Below are 17,036 nucleotides of genomic sequence, written 5' to 3' on the forward strand. Positions count from 1 at the left end.
CATTAGAATGAGCATCAAAGTTACTACATGACTCAGCAGTTCCACTCTTGGGAATATACCCAAAAGAAATGCAAACGTATGACCGCACAAAAACTCCTACACAGATGTTCATAGCAGCAATATTAATAATAGCCAAAAAGTGGAAATAACACAAATGTCCACCAACCGATGAATCGTTAAACAAAACGTGATATATCTACACAATAATTATTCAGCTCGGGAAAAAAATGAAGTATTGGAAAATGCTATATAGCATGGATGAATCTTGGAAATATTACATCAGGTGAAAGAAGTCAGTCACAAAAAGCCACACATTATGTGATTCCATTTATATGAAGTGTTCAGATTGGGCAAATTCATAGAAATATAAAGTAAATTAGTGGTTGCTCAGGGCTGGGGATATTGGGGCGGGGGGGATGGGGAATGATTGCTAATGAGTACAGGGTTCCTTTTGGGAGTGAAAAAAATATGTGAAATTGTGGTGATGGTTGTCCAGTTCTGTGAATATATATACTTAAAACCATTGAATTGTACACTTTAAATAGATGGATTATGTGGTATGGGAATTATATCTCAATAAAGCTGTTAATTTAAAAGATTGGATTAGTGCTATATTAGAAAGACCTCACTAATTTACAGAAAGACTAAAACATTAAACCAACAAAAATATCACTAACAAAACATAAAGATTGTTTGAACAGTTTTTATTTTATTTTAATTAATTAATTAATATATTTATTTTAAAGATTTTATTTATTTGTCAGAGAGAAAGGAAGAGAGCACACACAGGGGGAGTGGCAGGCAGAGGGAGAAGGAGGCCCCGCACTGAGCAGGGCGGGAGCCTGATGCAGGACTCAATCCCAGGACCCCAGAATCATGACCTGAGCCTAAGGCAGATGCTTAACAGACTGAGCCACCCAGGCGTCCCATATTTGTAGAGTTTTCAGAGATATATATACATCACTAAAATATAGCTATAGTTGACAGCTCCCCTTTTTTGACAGGTGAATTTTTAAATGTGCTATAATATACTCAAAAATTAAGTTGGTAACATAAGACTCCTTACAGTGATAAGCTTTAGTAAGCTACCTAGCTATTAGATTTACAATAGACTATAAAACATTTTAAAAGAAAGGTAATTAACTTCAAATTGCATTTTGTTTCTATCTGTTCCATTTCGTTCCAACTGTTTATATCATCAAACTCTTGAAGTATTTGTATTAATAGAATTTTTAGACCTTTCTAATCAACCAATAGAAATGTTATAAAAATTATGGACAGTAAAGGGTTACCAAAATATGTAGTTAAGATATTGAAAAGATAAAGCCTGTGAACCAGTTATAATCTGAAACATGATACATTCTAAGACTTATAATCAGATATCCAGTAATCGACACTTTTTTTTTACCATTTTGCCAAAAATAATAGTAACTTTACAGAGTATTCTTTTGGAGGGGGATTCTTATACATGCTTTCATTAACTTATGTATTGGTAATTATATTCAGGCTTTGCAGCACCTATACTTAAAATTTCAACTTGAAAATAGTTTCCTTCTTAAACTACCGCATAACCCATGTCTTCTAAAATTAAATTGTTATATTATAGCTCAAAATAAACTTCATTCAGTAAATGTATCTCATATGTAAATAAAATATACTTATCATTTCTAAAGTGCCAAGTTTTAGACAATACATTTACAAAAGAAATAGATGTTGTATAATAAATAATGCTACTTAAGTCTAACAACAAAAGAAGATGACTTGTGGTCACTTAAAACTTTCAAAAAAGTGTATCTGTAAGTCTTTGTTCAAGAGAAACATTTTGAAATTAAATGTCTTCAAGATCCACATTTATTTCATTCACAGGACCCATGTTTATTTTCTCTCTCTTTTAAATTTATATTTGAAATATACGTATGTTTTAAGTATATATTATAAATATAGAGAGAAAATGTCACATGCCTTTTAATTTTAGAATTTGTTTCTTGTTTTATCTTTATAAAAATTTTTGTAATACAACTAGAAGTAGCAGTTGAAACAACATCTAAAAACATTTAAAGTTGGAGGTAGATTTAAAATTAAATTAATGTATGTCAATCAGACCACAATAGCGTGGTTTAAAAAATAAAATTAAAATATTCTTCAGAGCTGGGACCATTACAATAATCAAAGAAAGATTCAATTTTAAGAATTTTGCCGGAATGCAATACTTGTTTGACCCCAAATTATGTGTGTTTCAAATTGCTTCGTATTTCTTCTACCTGGCTGGTGTCACCTAGCCATATTCCAGAAAAGATATTAGAGGAAATATACCATTCAAGCAAATCACATGATTAATGTTAAGAAGTACATGTATTTCATTCTATAACTTCATAAAAAATAGAGGATTCAATTTTCTAAATTTCACCGAGAATGGTGTGAATTGAACACATTGCTTATAATTAATTGTGTTTTATTTTCTCACCTTATTTAAAAGTTCAGTTAGGGCAGGGAAAATTTACATTTTCATGTGAGGAATTTTCCTAACACTTGCTTCTGATTAAGGACCCTGGATCACAGTGAGTCAGCGAACATTGATTCACATGGAGCTTTAGAAAACAGCTTGACTTTTAAAGAAGTGAGACTTTCTCAAATGAATCATAAAGAAAGTCTTTAAAGGTCAACAAAAAGAGAAATTTCAGATTTTCCCCCCACCACAATAATTTGGCACATTTAAAAGTATTTTTGTAGTCAGAATACTATACAAATCTGGAAGTAATTCCGACTTTAAAAGGCAACATTTTCAGAAGCTTGAAGTTTCTAAGTGTCAGTTAAAAGCCTTAATTAATGTTTCATCTTGGTTGGAGCTGTTATCCTTAACACTCATAAGGTAATGATAATGGGAGGTACAAAAATACACACTAGATATAATTTGATTTCATATTACCAAATGGGCATTTCTATAATGCAAATGCAGTGCATATATGCAACATAGTTAAATACTATAACGCTCCGCACGCATTTTCAAAGGCAAAAAACCAACTTTTCAAAAATCTAACTGAACCCGCCTTGTACTCCAATACAAATTGGAGTTCCAGGTTGTTTAAGTAAACTGATTTATAATGGAAATAAGCGGAGTTCAGATGAGTTTCCTGTCACTGTGTAATAAAGCCCACAATTGTATGACAGAGATTCTTAATTTTCTAACAATAAATTTAGGGCCGAGCAATGTCATTGGAGCGAATTCCTGTAACAGATGTAAAGGTCTTGATGACAGTTACTTTCCAGGTCAACGTTCCCACAATCACATCTCTGAAAGATTTTTTACATGAAGTGTTTGAAGAAGGGGCGGACGTGTCAGTGATCTCTGAGGTCCATTCCGGGTCGCCTTTAAGGTGGAGGTGGGGCGAATAGGAGAGAAGAAAAGGTAAAATGTTGATAAGGGAATCTGAACCAAATGTTGTCGCATGCTAGAAATGATTAGACGCCCTTGTCACGGAGCTGTCGCAGAGGTCCAGGGTGAAAGAGGGAAACAAGGGGTCAAGTGTGGGCACATGAGTTAAAAAAAAAATTTGCGCCATATAGTGGAGGGAAGATGAATCTTTAATCTACCCCTAAATCCTCTCTCTTTTTCTTTTTTAAATATCCTTTCGTCTTGTGATGGGAAGAACGGAGGTGGGTCTTGATGCTCTTTACTACACATACTAGGTTAAGCTACACAGTATGTTTGTAATTAAAGTAAAAGCCGTAGCAAGAATATCCTAACCCCTTGCTTAGAGGTTTTCGCAGAGCACAAGCTTGGGGTATAGCTACTGGACTGGCCTTCATCATGCAATGCCTATTTTTAAATGTCTATGTCTTATCACTGTAGTTACTTTTTGGGGGGGAGACATGTCTTACACATTCATTCAGTAACTATGCATTGAGGACCTGCTAGGTGCCAGGCCCTGTTTTAGACAGTGAACAAACAGCAAAATCCTGGCTCTCATGGCGTTTACAAAATAGTAGCCAAAACAGACATTAAACAAAGTTAAATGAGTAAATTGAGTATTATGTTTCATGCGTTTTTAACACATACCTTTTCCACACTTTAACATATATAAATTAGGATGCATTTTTAAATTGATAGTAAATCATATTTTAATTGGTGATTTTTTTTCTTTATGGCAGGCCATAAAATAGTGATAGCCAGAAACCTTCAGTAATAGCATTTAGAATTCTAGAGAATACAGTAGAGTGTTAGAAAGTAATAAATACTTTTACAGAAGAAGAACAGAGGCATAGAAGAATTTTAGCAGTGTTACAGTGTGGTCAGGGAAAGCCTCACTGAGAAGGTGTCATCGGAGGCCAGGCTTAAAAGATGAGCCAACTAGCCATGCAGAGCTTTCCAGGGAGAAGAAACTGCAAATGCAAATGCCCTGAGGCAGGAGGGTGTCTGCTCATGTTCCTGGAAATACAAGACCAATGTAGCTGGAACGGAATGGGGGGTGAGGATGGCAGGAGGAAAGAGAGAAATGAGAGAAGTAACAAAGAAGCCAGACTGTACAGAGACTTGCAGACCTCTGAGTGAGATGGCAAGTCATTGAAGGGTTTGGAAGCAGACATCATGATATGAGGTCTACGTGAAAGGTCTATGTGAAGGGATGCTGTGCTAAGAATGGATGGACTGAAGGAGAGCAAGGGGAAACAAAGCAAGCAATTCAGAATCTTCTCTATGATGCCAAGGAAAAGGTGATGGTGACTATCACCAGGGTGTTAGCAGTAGAGGTGACAAGAAGTGGTGGGATTCTGAATTGATAAAACCGACAAGATTTGTTAATTTTGGATGTGGGGTTCAAGAAGAGGTGTGTCGGGGCGCCTGGGTGGCATAGCGGTTAAGCGTCTGCCTTTGGCTCAGGGTGTGACCCTGGCATTCTGGGATCGAGCCCCACATCAGGCTCCTCCGCTATGAGCCTGCTTCTTCCTCTCCCACTCCCCCTGCTTGTTTCCCTCTCTCGCTGGCTATCTCTATCTCTGTCGAACAAATAAAATCAAATCTTTAAAAAAAAAAAAAAGAGGTGTGTCATGGATGACGCCAAGACTTTTTGGCCCGGGAAACTGTAACTAAGACGGTATCATGAATTATTCTGAATATAAGCCAGAGAGGCCTCATACTAAATCAACAAGTGTCCAGCTGAATAGAGACAAGTGTATTCAAAAGTAAAAAATTCAAATAGTAGCGACTGTAGGAGTTCTGGCACCAGTAGACAAGATTGCTCTTCACCAAAGGAGGGGAAGGACAGAGAAAGGCAAGAAGGAAGGGGAATTAGATTTATTGTACCAAGTGGTTCATGTACATTATCTTATTTAATCCCAATAACCACCACACAGTGTCATTACTCTCCCCATTTCACAAGTAGAGAAATTAGATTTTAGGTTGGTTAAGTAGCTTACTAAGGTCACATAGCAATGGTCCTTGAGAGTTCTCCTCTTGGAACTTGTTGCAATTCTTTAACTGGGCTTCCAAATCAGGTGCCCTTCTCTCTCGGTTTTTGGGTTTTTTTTAAGCATCCAGTTCTGCTCTCTTTCCCACTCCTAGAGAAATTGAGGGAGGTTTCTCCCCTTACAGATCAGTGGAAGAATATTCAGTGAATACCACACAGTGTCGTTCCAAAAAGCATCCTTCAGCCAATATACTTCAGTATCCAGGAGGGTGTTCTATTGCACCCCCAGAGCTCCCTCCTTACCCTGGACACGAGCCTTTGTCCTACACCCAACCCCCTTCCACATCCCCGCACTGCTTTTCCCAAGGATGGGGGTCAGACCTCAAACCCTAGAGATTTTCTCACTGCCGTTGTTCACATCACCATGAGATCCTCACACTGATACAGTACCATGTCCCCTCGGGGACATCACACAAGAGATCGGCCAGCTGTGATGCTTGCCCTTAGATGGCAAGCCTTCCCCAAACAGGTCGACAGGGTCTAGCGTAGCATGAAGAGTGAGGGCTTTGGGATTGGCTAGGATTAGGTTCGGCTCGGAGCTTCTGACACCTTCTGGCCCTATACCTATGGCAAGGTAGCCAGCTTTTTGAACTTCAATTTCTTTATCATTAAAAAGCAGAAAATTATAACTGTGTTACAGCGTTGTGAGAATTAAATGGGAGTGTTTGTAGAGCCCCTAGCATAGGGTTTGATACCAGTAAATGCTTCCTAAATATGCACTATTACTATTTTCCGACTCTTCTCCCAAGTAAAGCAATAATAGGGGATGCCTATCAGGTCCAATGAGCTCCCGGATTGCAGTGGGAGCTCTGCATCCAGAATCCCACATTTATTTTTTGAATACTGATTTTTCTCCTAAAAAGCCAAGGCGACATGTTTTTTCCGATATCTATGGCCACTCAGGCCAGCTGGTGAACTGTAACTGAGTGGGGGCAGAGTCACAAATGAGCAAAGCAGCAGGCAGGGTTGGAAACGCTGGAACAGCTGGAATCGGGAGAAAAGCCCCACGCAGGGACCGGCACCCCACCTCTTCGTGCTCGTCAGCTCTTTGACTCAATGGTTGGGAAAAATTTTGAGAAATGGGCTGGTCCTCTCTGTTGCTCTAAGCAACTATTAGCCGTTAGGTGAGAGTCTGTTTTGCAGTTAAAGACTTCAAAAAAAAAAAAAAAAAAAGAAATCGATTCCCATCTCTGTCCATGTTATCACGTGGTCGATTCATTGTGCTGCTGTTGTGTCACGAAGGTGGCATTTCAGGAAGCAATCCTCTTGCTCCACACCTCCTGGGGAACTGGTCCTAAACCACGGACATGCAGAGAAGTGGCCGGTCCTGAGCTCCCTCTCTGCCATGTCTGTGCAAACTGTGGGAGAGGCACTAATTATCACCTCTTTCTGTCAGAGGTCTTAGTTCACAAGATGTCCTCTGGGCACCTCAGTCTCAATTTGTCTAAAACAAACATCCCTCCTACCCCCAGCTTCTCTTGCTCTGGTGCTCACAGCAAGGACTGGAGATACGCCCATACTAAACCGTAAGCCATCACCGCCACAAGTCAGGTTCCAAATCTTGTGGATTCCCGCGATTCTCTCTTTGAACTCTCCCTCCAAACTACTCTCTTGTCATCCTCACTGACTAATCACCTCTCACCTGGCATATGCATCTGCCTAGTTCAAGTCTCCCCATGCCCAGGCTCTCCATGTCCAACCACCTCAATGACCACAGACTTGGTATGAACACAAGAATATAAAATAATTTCATTAATTATTTCAACTGCTCACATGTTGAAATGATAACATTGGGGGATATTTGAGGTTAAATAAAATGTATCATTAAAATTAACTTCATTCGTTCCCTTCCTCCCTTTTTTTATTGTGGCTACTAGAAAATTGTGCATGCTACTTGTATTATAGTTCCTTTTGACAGTGCTATGGTTCTGGTCCTTCTCAATTTATGAACTTTGCAACAGCTATTCTTTCCTTCTCCCTGGAACTCCCTTCATCAAGCCAACTCCTATTCAATCAAGATTTAATTAAAATTCGCTTTCTCTGTAAAGAGTTCTCTACCTTTCCCTTTGAAAGTCCTTTTTGGCACCTTACCCGATTTAAATATTTATTTAGGAATTTATTTCTTTAATGTCTGTCTCCCTTACTAGACTGCAAGTTCACAAAGGAAGAGATCCAACCTTGTCTTGGTTCCTTACTGATCCTATGAATCTTTTTTAATGTCTCGGGGATATAAAAAGTGTTTAACAAATTCCACTTAAATAAACGAATGAATGAGACATTCTGATCCTCCTCCCAGGTAGTGTTGGTGGGGCTGAGCAGTAAACTAATCTTCCTTTCTCCAGCTGGCATAATGGAGACTGAATAAGATAGTACAAAACAAGACCAGTCCACAGTTTAGCTCCCCATTGCTCCCTCTATCAGTGGGTTCAGAGAGAAGCTAAGCCTTTATACCCCCAGTCAGCACCAATGAGATGGTAAGTATCAGAAGGAGTCTTTTCTCACCCCCCATTTCTCTTCTTTGTTGTTGATAGGGCCCAGGGGAGCTGAACTTACACCCTGATTCAGAAACAAAAAGGCCATGCCCCGCTTTCTCCTGGAAGACGTCAGTGGGATGAAGGGAAACTGAAGCACCGCCCCACATGTCTGCAACGAGGCAGTGTGAACAAGGGCTCCACTTGCTGGGATAGTGTCAGCAGGCCCCGCATGAAGCTCAGCACAGGCACTCACCCAACCCTCAAGCTACACCTCAGCAGGAGACTGCCTGCTAAATAGGAGACAGTAAATGGATACAGAGCTTCATAATATAATACTCCAAATTCCATGATACAAAAAAAAAAAAAAAAGATCAATCTTGGGTCATACTGAGAACAATGAGAATCACAACTTGAGTGAGAAAAGATAATCAACAGATGCCAACACTAAGATGAATCAGATGTTGGAATTATCTGACAAGAATTCTAAAGAAGCCATCATAAAAATGCTTCAACTTGCAATTATGAATTCTCTTGAAACGAATGAAAAATACAGAAAATATCAGCAAAGGAATAGAAATTACAAAGAATAGAAATAACCGAAATAATAGAAATAAAAAATTCCCTGGATAGGTGTCACAGCAGAGTGGAGATGACACGATAAGATCATTGAACTTGAGGACAGATCAAAATGATTTACTTATTCTGAACAATAGGGAGAAAAATGGAGTAGGGAAAAATGAACAGAGTCTCAGGGACCTGTAGAACATTAAGGAAAAAAAAAAAAAAAGCTAATAGTATCATTTAAGTCCCAGAAGGAAAGGAGAGCATAGGCTGGAATGTTTTCAAAGACATCAATGAGTGAAAACTGCCCAAATTTGGAGAAAGACATAAACTTTTATATTCAAGAGGCTGAACCCCAAATAGAATAAACCCAAAGAAATCCACACCAAGATATACCATAATCAAACTTCTGAAAACTTAAAACAAAGGAAAAAAGCCTTGAAATCATCCAGAAAAAAAATGACACATTACAGGGATTCCTCATCTGAAACCACAAAGGACAGAACAATATTTTTCAAGCACTAAAAGAAAAGAACTGTCAACCACGTTTTCTTTATCTGGTGAAAATACCCTTCAGCAACAAAGGGAAAATACAGACATTTTCAGATGAAGAAAATCAGCCTTTAAAAACGGCTAAAGGAAGTTCTCTATACATAAAGAAAATGATAATAGAAGGAGGCTTGGCATTTCAGAAAGGAAAAATAGAACACGAGAATGGGTAAAAATAGGTAATGAGCAAAATGGGCAAGTATAATAGACTATCCTCCTTTTCATGAGTTTCCTATATTATATTTGATGTTTAAAGCAAAATTCATAAAGCCATCTGATATGGTCGTTAATGTATATAAAGGAAATTATATTTACAAAGTAGGTAGTCAAACATAAGTCGATACCAGTAGACTGTGTTAAATTACATAAGCATATTGTAATCAGAGAACAACCACTAAGAAAAGTAGCCGAAGCTAAACACTCCAAAACACTGTAAATAAATCAAGATGGAATGAATGAATAAATGAATAAATAAATGAAAACCGGTTCTCAGGAATATCTAATTTCCAAAAATATTTACTTTTGACAACAAAAAATTATTGCATATAAATTTTAAACCATCACAACTACAAGTGATAATGATCAAAAGATTTTTTGTAAATCACTGAATTAAGTAATTAAAATTTTTCATCTGACAATGTGTAAAATCAGTGTAAAGGAGAGATGAAATTAATCTGTGACAAAAGCAGACCGTGTAGTGTAGTCATTTCATCATTAAGATCATGTCCCGATCCCCCCATTCCATTCATGTTACTTTTGTGTTTAATTTACTGCTTCAAACTTGATCCAAAGCAGCTGTTTCCCTCCAGTCTTATCTTTTTCAGCCTGGTGAATAAAATGGGGTTATTAAAGATGCAACCAGATATAGCCCCATCTGCATGAAGCCACAGGTCGGGAGAAGGTATGCGCAGTGCCAGAAGCTCATAAAGCTGGTGTGAAGACAGGATTATCTTATTCTCTGCAGACAGAAGTCATTAGAACACAGTGGATGGCCTCTGCACGTAGACATCTCCACAGCAAGCAAATGCCAGACCTCTTCCAGTGTCCTTGGCTCTGCTGAACTCTTCAAAGAGAGGTCAGCTGTGCTGCTGCTTGCCCAGTGACCCCTGGTCCAAATGGACAGAGAAAGGGACACTGCCTCTTAGAAGATCAAAGCTCCAGCTTTACCCACTGCTTCTCTTGACTCTCCTGAGGCGGAGGCTGAAGGGGTGGTTAATGAGGGAGGGGGTGGGGGAGAAAAAAAGGAAGGGAATTTTAGCACAATGTAAGTCATGACTAGGTCCACAAAAAACACTTTGCTGAGGGACCACTGGCCAGGTGACTGAACTTAACTAGCCAGCTGCTTCTGCCTCGGCCGCTTTCAGAACAGCAACAGCTAAGAGGGGAGGCGAGGGCGCGCGGGGAATGAAAGAGCAGAAATTAAGTCTGGAGAGTGGTTCTGACAGACAGAACTGCTCTCCTTAGGCCTCTCCTTCCAGCAGAAGCTTCTGCCTCGCTCTTCTCCGCTGTCAAAGCAGAGGTCAAAAGGCGGAGAAGGGGCACCCGGGGCCAATCCACCTTTTCTCAGAGGTGTTTGCTTTCTGGTGCTTTGACATCCTTTAACGACTTCCAAGCTTCAAGGATGGGGATATTGGTCACTCGGGCTCTTTGTTCTGTTATAGGGTAGCCAACATTCCCAGTTTCCCTGGGATGCACCTTCCTCTGCTTCAACACTAGAAGTCCTACTTTCAGAAAATCGGTCATGCAGGGAAAACTGGAACAATTGGTCACCCTAATTGTGAGACAACAAGACTGCACAGTTGACTGTGCTGTTTGTAGAACAGGAAGTATAGTGGCTTGAATGGTGTCCACCCCCACCTCCATCCCCACAGACCCCCCCAAAAGAATGTCCCCACCCTAATCCCCAGAACCTATGAGTGTGACCTTATTTGGGAAAAAGGTCTTTTCAGATGTAATTAAAGATATTGAGATCATCCCGGTTTTAGCGTGGGCCCTCCATCCAAGGACAGCTGTCGTTACGAGAGACAGCACGCAGAGACGCACAGGAGAAGGTGATGTGAGAACAGGGGCAGAGATCGGAGTGATGCTAACACTTACGAGAAGCTGAAAGAAGAAAGGAACAGAATCCACCTGAGAGCCTTTGGAGGGAACATAGCCCTGCCAACACCTTGATTTTTGGACTTCTGGTCTCCAGAACTGTGAGAGAATAAATTGCTGTTGTTTTAAGCTGCCCAGTTTATACTATTTGTTATGGCAGCCAAGAAAACTAATATGAGAGCCATGTGGTTGGGGGTCTCCCCTGAGGCTACAACAAAGTAAGATTTTTCTGTGAAGACACTGGGTGGGTAGCAGGGAGAACAGATAAAAGTATGTAGTCAATTAGTCTAAGAAAGAGTTTTAAGATGAATTCTTAGGAATCACCAATGAGTTTAGCAGACTGACCTTTTTCATGAACTGATTATATACCAATTTGCTTTCAGAGAAAAAGCACAGACCTCCCTCAGATAGATAGATAGATAGATAGATAGATCTATCCACATATATATCTGATATCTGTATCTGTGATATAGATATCAGATATCTGATATATATATGATAAATATTTCTGCCCAGTATAGATACAGACTAATTTTTTCAAAATACTCATTAATTAAATCTCCCAAGATAATTTCCCAAATTTAGAAAAAAAAAATTTGTGTCTGAAAAAAAATTCGTGTCTGTTACTAGAGGATCCAGCCTTCTAGTAATGTGGCATGCTTGAAAAGGGAACTGCCTGTGACATTGGATCGCTGGTTCTGGCCTTAGGAGTAAATTCCTGCCAAGTCACTTCGTTTCTCTGGTTCCTGTTTTTATCACTTATAAAATTAGGAGGTTCAACTAAATTATCTCAAAAAGATTTTTGTCTTTTACTATTCAAGAGATATGTGTCAATAACTAGATTTTAAAATGTTAAAAAATACCCTATTTCCACATTAAAAAAATCTCTCTATATTAAGAATCACATATGAACTTCTCTGAGTGAACTTACTTTTATTTCAAGGTAAAATCATCCCCTAGTATTGCTTCCTTTTGTATAGGAATAAATAAATTTCTTTTATGTGTTTTTTTTTTTCAACAGACTGAGGAGGGCCAGAATATTTTATTCAGCAAAACATTATGGGGAAGACATTACAGTTTATTATTACTGAAATTCTATAAAAGCTAAAAATGAGAAGGCAGAAAGCAAATGCAAAAAGTATGAAAGCTACAATAAAAGAGATGCATTGTAGCATCTTAGCTCATTAAAAGTGATCTGAAATCACTACAGAGTACATTTCCAAATAATGTAGGAAAGTAGGAAAAGTAGGAGGAACAACAAGTAGGAAAAACATCTATTAACATCCCCAGAGACACTGAAAAGTAGGGGCCCTCTACTTTTCTGGCATATTTTAGTTGTCTTGACCACATTGGGAGATGCATGGATGGGTGTTTCCAGAAAAGTATTTTTTAACAAGTGTATCTCTAACCTGGAAGGGGAATTAGGGACTCTAAGTAGATGCCTCTATCCAGAAATTCCTAACCTCCACACTATTCTCTGCTGTGCAGGTATGCCCTGTGCACTGTAGTATGTCTGGCATCATCCCTGTTCTCTAACCACTCAATGCCAGTAGTGACCCCCCGCTGTGGCAATGAAAAGTGTCCCTGGATGTTACCAAATGTTTCCTGGGGGACAAAACTGCCCTGGGATAGAGAACTACTGCACTAATCTTTTCTTATTAGCACACTGGAAGAGGAAAAAAAATAGTTTATCAGTTTACTGTCACATTGATAGGTACCAAGCTCCTTCTCTGAAGTGGGTAGCCTACTGTAGAACCAGGGTAAATGGGAAGTGAATATCAGGACAAAACCCCCAGCTGCTTCTCCAGTTCCACCGGCTGTACCCCGAACCTGTGCGCTACCTTCCCTTCCCTCCATGCGGCCCTACCCACTCCCAGAATGCAGTGGGGAGGCCGGCTGGCCCACCTCTATGGTCTGAACTCGCTCTGCTTGGACAGACTTTCCGGGCCTCCACGAAGTGATACAGTGCCTTTCTCCCCAGAGAAACAAGACATTGTGTGACCAGCAGATTGTATTCCCCCCTGGAGCTGTTTCAGTTTCCTCACCTCACTACACACCATCAATATGGCGTCTGCCTTATGTAAAGGAAACAATCTTTGTCCCGCATTAGATTATTAAGAATTCTCAGCACTACTCTAAACCCACTTCCCCCACCAAACTGTATTTATTTGAAATAACAGACAATAGATCATTGAATTACGTAGCTAAAAGTCAGATCTAATTTTAGTCCTAAATTTCAGCATACTCTCTTCCACCACTATTAACCAGAGCAAGGAACAAAGTACAGTATGTGACTGCTTTTCCTTTTGTCATTTTTCTTTCCACACACATTATTCTGATGACTGTTGGCCGTCATCTGTAAAATGGCAAAACACAAATAGATAAATAAAAAGGAGATAGGAGGCCAGGAGGAAGAGAAATAATGTGCCTAGAGAACCTGCAATGTCATGAATCAGCCCCTGACTAGTCAAGATCTAAAGCTACCAAAAGCACAGGTAACAGTGATGGAAGGAGGAAAAATGAGCCAGTCAGTGCAGCTGTGGGGGCCACCGGGTCCTCTGTAGGGGACCTTCTCAGCACTGCAGAATAACTATTCTGGTTTGACACCTACTGTGCCTCATGGAGTGTTAGAAACAAAATTTACATAAGGAGAGCAAATGGAGGACTAAGAAACGATCCTTTCGTCAGGTAACTGGCTGTCCACAATTACAGACATCACTAAAGAAAGGAAATAAAACTGAAAATTACCACAGAAGTTGCCAAGACCTCAGCCAGAATAAAACAAAGTCAGATGGCATGGAAGCCTTACATGCCTGAATGAAAAATGACTAAATAAAACCAAATTTTGTCCCACAAGAAGAATGGGTAAAACTTTTAACTAATTAGAGAAACTCCATCATGATCAAATATGAGCCACATAATTATTACATGGAACAGTAAACATTTTAATTATATAATTAGAAACAAATGTAAGGGCTTTTTTCCTTCTTTTTTGTGTGCTTGTATTTTTCTGCTTTCATGGTCAGCAGCCTAATGTAGTGATTTAATTACCTCAGAGTCAGTCAGTTAAGCTTGCTGTCTGAGAACTGCCTTTTCACAATGCCCTGAACTGACCTGAAGTGAAACTCAAACTCACCCTTTGTGCCCAGGGCTTTCCTGACAACAAAAGAGGTATTGGTTCTCCTTTCCCCAGATACCAGCCCTGGGCTTACTTCCCAGTGCCTTCTCCTCCTCCCTAAGTCTCCTTCTTCTACCCATTCCTTGCCTTCACTCCACCCACCATCTCAATTCCCCCACCAACCCTCCCCCCAACACACACACACAATGGACAGGAATGCTGAATCTGCCATCTTGTTTCTCTTGTTATCACAGAAACAAGAGCGTGGAGATTGTTCTCCATTTCTAGGCACACGAAACCCCTCAGTTTCCAAGCACTCTGACCTTGGCTGCTAGAACTATGTAAGTGCTACAGGAGAAGATCCCATGCTCACATTTCAGAGTCATATGTAAAAAGAGGAATCAGAAACACAGCCTCATGGAATGAGCTGGGCAATCACATGGTTTGTTAGAAGAGCAAGAATTAGACCAAGAAGCCTTCAGATTCTGCTCCTTTGATTCAGATCCCACTTAACTAAGGAGAACCTTCTACAGAGAAAGGTTTTAATGTATAAAGATGGATTCTCTGGTGGGGCTTCTTTGGCTTTTCCTCTGCAAACCACAGTACATATGACACCCAACAAGGTTAGAGCACATTTGAGAGAGACCTGACACTTTGAGGGTGAGAACAACGCTCAGGACCTCCTGCTTCCATTTCTTGCACAGGACCCATCCCCTTGTCCTCTTACCTCACTCTCCATTACCATGTTGGTGCTTTCAAAATCTCTTTTAGGAGCTCTGGGTACAAATCTAGGGTAATTATACATTTCAAAACATAGCAATATATCATAATCCTGAAAAGCAAATGAGAATGAGAATGGGGCATTGACATAAAAGGGGAGAAAGATAGCATCAAGACTTTTTCTTGAATTATTTAAATATGCTACAGGATATGGGTTATTCCTCTGAATTTCTTTTTCTATTTCAATATATTTTCTGTTTCTGTTGCCTAAAGTCTAAGAAAATAACATAATGGGACTCTTAACAAATCGATTTTGAAATCTACATAGTTAAGATCCTTCCACGTTAAAAAAAAAAAAGAGTCTAAGAAAATAACATAATGAGACTCTTAACAAATCGATTTTGAAATCTTCATAGTTAAGATCCTTCCATGTTTTAAAAAAAATGAATACACTGCATAAGGTTCAAGGGTGTCCCTTGATTACCCTGAAATATGACCACAAATAGAAGATTTTCCAAGAATAACATTGTGGAAACAAATTCTATAGCAATTTGGCCCTGCAGTAGTTTTAAAACACACTACCATCAACAGAATTCTGTAGTTTACTCTCACCACTGCTCCTTCCATAACTTCTACACATTCCTTCTATAACTTACTTCATGGAGAAAGGAGGCATCAGGCGGATTTGCTTATTATTCCTTGTCTATGATTCTGAGGGGCTGCTAATGTGGGGTTCACTCTGCTTAGAGATTAAAGACGTAAATTTTTGTTCTTCAAAGAGCTTTGCAAGATCAGCTTATGTAAGTTGACTTGTTGTGGTGGTTAGTTTCTTCACCTGTGGAGAGATACTTGCGTGTGTGGCACTCTCAAAGGGAGATGTTAGAAGTGGACATTACAATTCAGCATTGGCCAGTGTGAATGGGGTGCTCTTTCGCACAAGGGAAGAAAGATAGTAATAACAAAAAGATATGGTAATCTAGCTACAGAGGACCCAGACCAATAGACTCAGTCTCTATTAAGATTTGATTTAAGAGGGGGGGGGGGTCCTGGGTGGCTCAGTCGTTAAGCGTCTGCCTTCAGCCCAGGGCGTGATCCTGGGGTCCTGGGATCGAGTCCCACATCAGGCTCCTCCACTAGGAGCCTGCTTCTTCCTCTCCCACTCCCCCTGCTTGTGTTCCTTCTCTTGCTGGCTGCCTCTCTCTCTGTCAAATAAATAAATAAAAAATATATCTTTAAAAAAAAAAGAGAGAGAGAGAGAAAGGGTTGATAAAAAGAGGTAAGAGATTTAAACTACAGCATAGCATAGTTGGGCAGGGTGAACCAGAAGTCTGTCTCTATGGAGATTATTTAAGTATATATGAAAGATGTAGAACCTATTTCTCTGTAGTTTTAAATGGATTCTTATTCCATTAACGTGAATGTAACCAAATAATAGCAGGAGGAATTCCTAGGGATACTTCCAACATAATTACTTTATTTCAGTAAGATGGTTTAAAATGTTAAAAATAATTCAAAACTGTATTCATATTTAAATAAATTCAAAAGAATATGGTTCTTTCCAATTGCATAGGATTTGTTGTTGCAGTACTAGAGAATATTTATTTACATTGTACCGAAACAGTTTTTTTTTATTATTATTATTTTTTTTAATAATGATTTTTTATTATATTATGTTAGTCACCATACGAGTACATCCCCGGTTTTCGATGTAAGGCTCGATGATTCATTAGTTGCATATAACACCCAGTGCACCATGCAATATGTGCCCTCCTTACTCCCCATCACCGGTCTATCCCATTCCCCCACCCCCCTCCCCTCTGAAGCCCTCAGTTTGTTTCTCATAGTCCATAGTTTTTTATTAGCTATTAAGGTAGTGCTCTGCTAAGAACTTATTTGTATGTACTGAGCTCTAAATATCCAAACATTTGGCAATCCCTTTCTACCAAACGCTGCTCAGCATTCATCTATTGTCTCTACCATTTCAGTTAGAAAAGGTGTAAGGATTTCTACGGCGGGTACAAAATGTGCATATTTCTGGGTTAGACCAGCTAAAAT

General features: G+C 39.3%; 1 long non-coding RNA gene across 3 annotated transcripts in view; it reads right to left on the bottom strand.

Annotated features, from left to right (window-relative positions):
* Positions 1-636: 636 nt before the first annotated feature.
* Positions 637-17,036, bottom strand: part of LOC123797622 (uncharacterized) — a 167,234-nt gene continuing 150,834 nt past the window's right edge. For 2 of the 3 annotated variants that reach the window (XR_015726103.1, XR_015726101.1), the window contains one exon: positions 637-10,246. This is a non-coding gene — a long non-coding RNA (uncharacterized LOC123797622). The remainder of the gene's footprint in view (positions 10,247-17,036) is intronic. The other variant, XR_015726102.1, reaches the window with a different exon arrangement.

The sequence above is a fragment of the Ursus americanus genome, chromosome 11 (genome assembly GCF_024610735.1).
Source record: "Ursus americanus isolate L20-20 chromosome 11, mUrsAme1.1.p, whole genome shotgun sequence".
NCBI classification, from domain to species: domain Eukaryota; kingdom Metazoa; phylum Chordata; class Mammalia; order Carnivora; family Ursidae; genus Ursus; species Ursus americanus.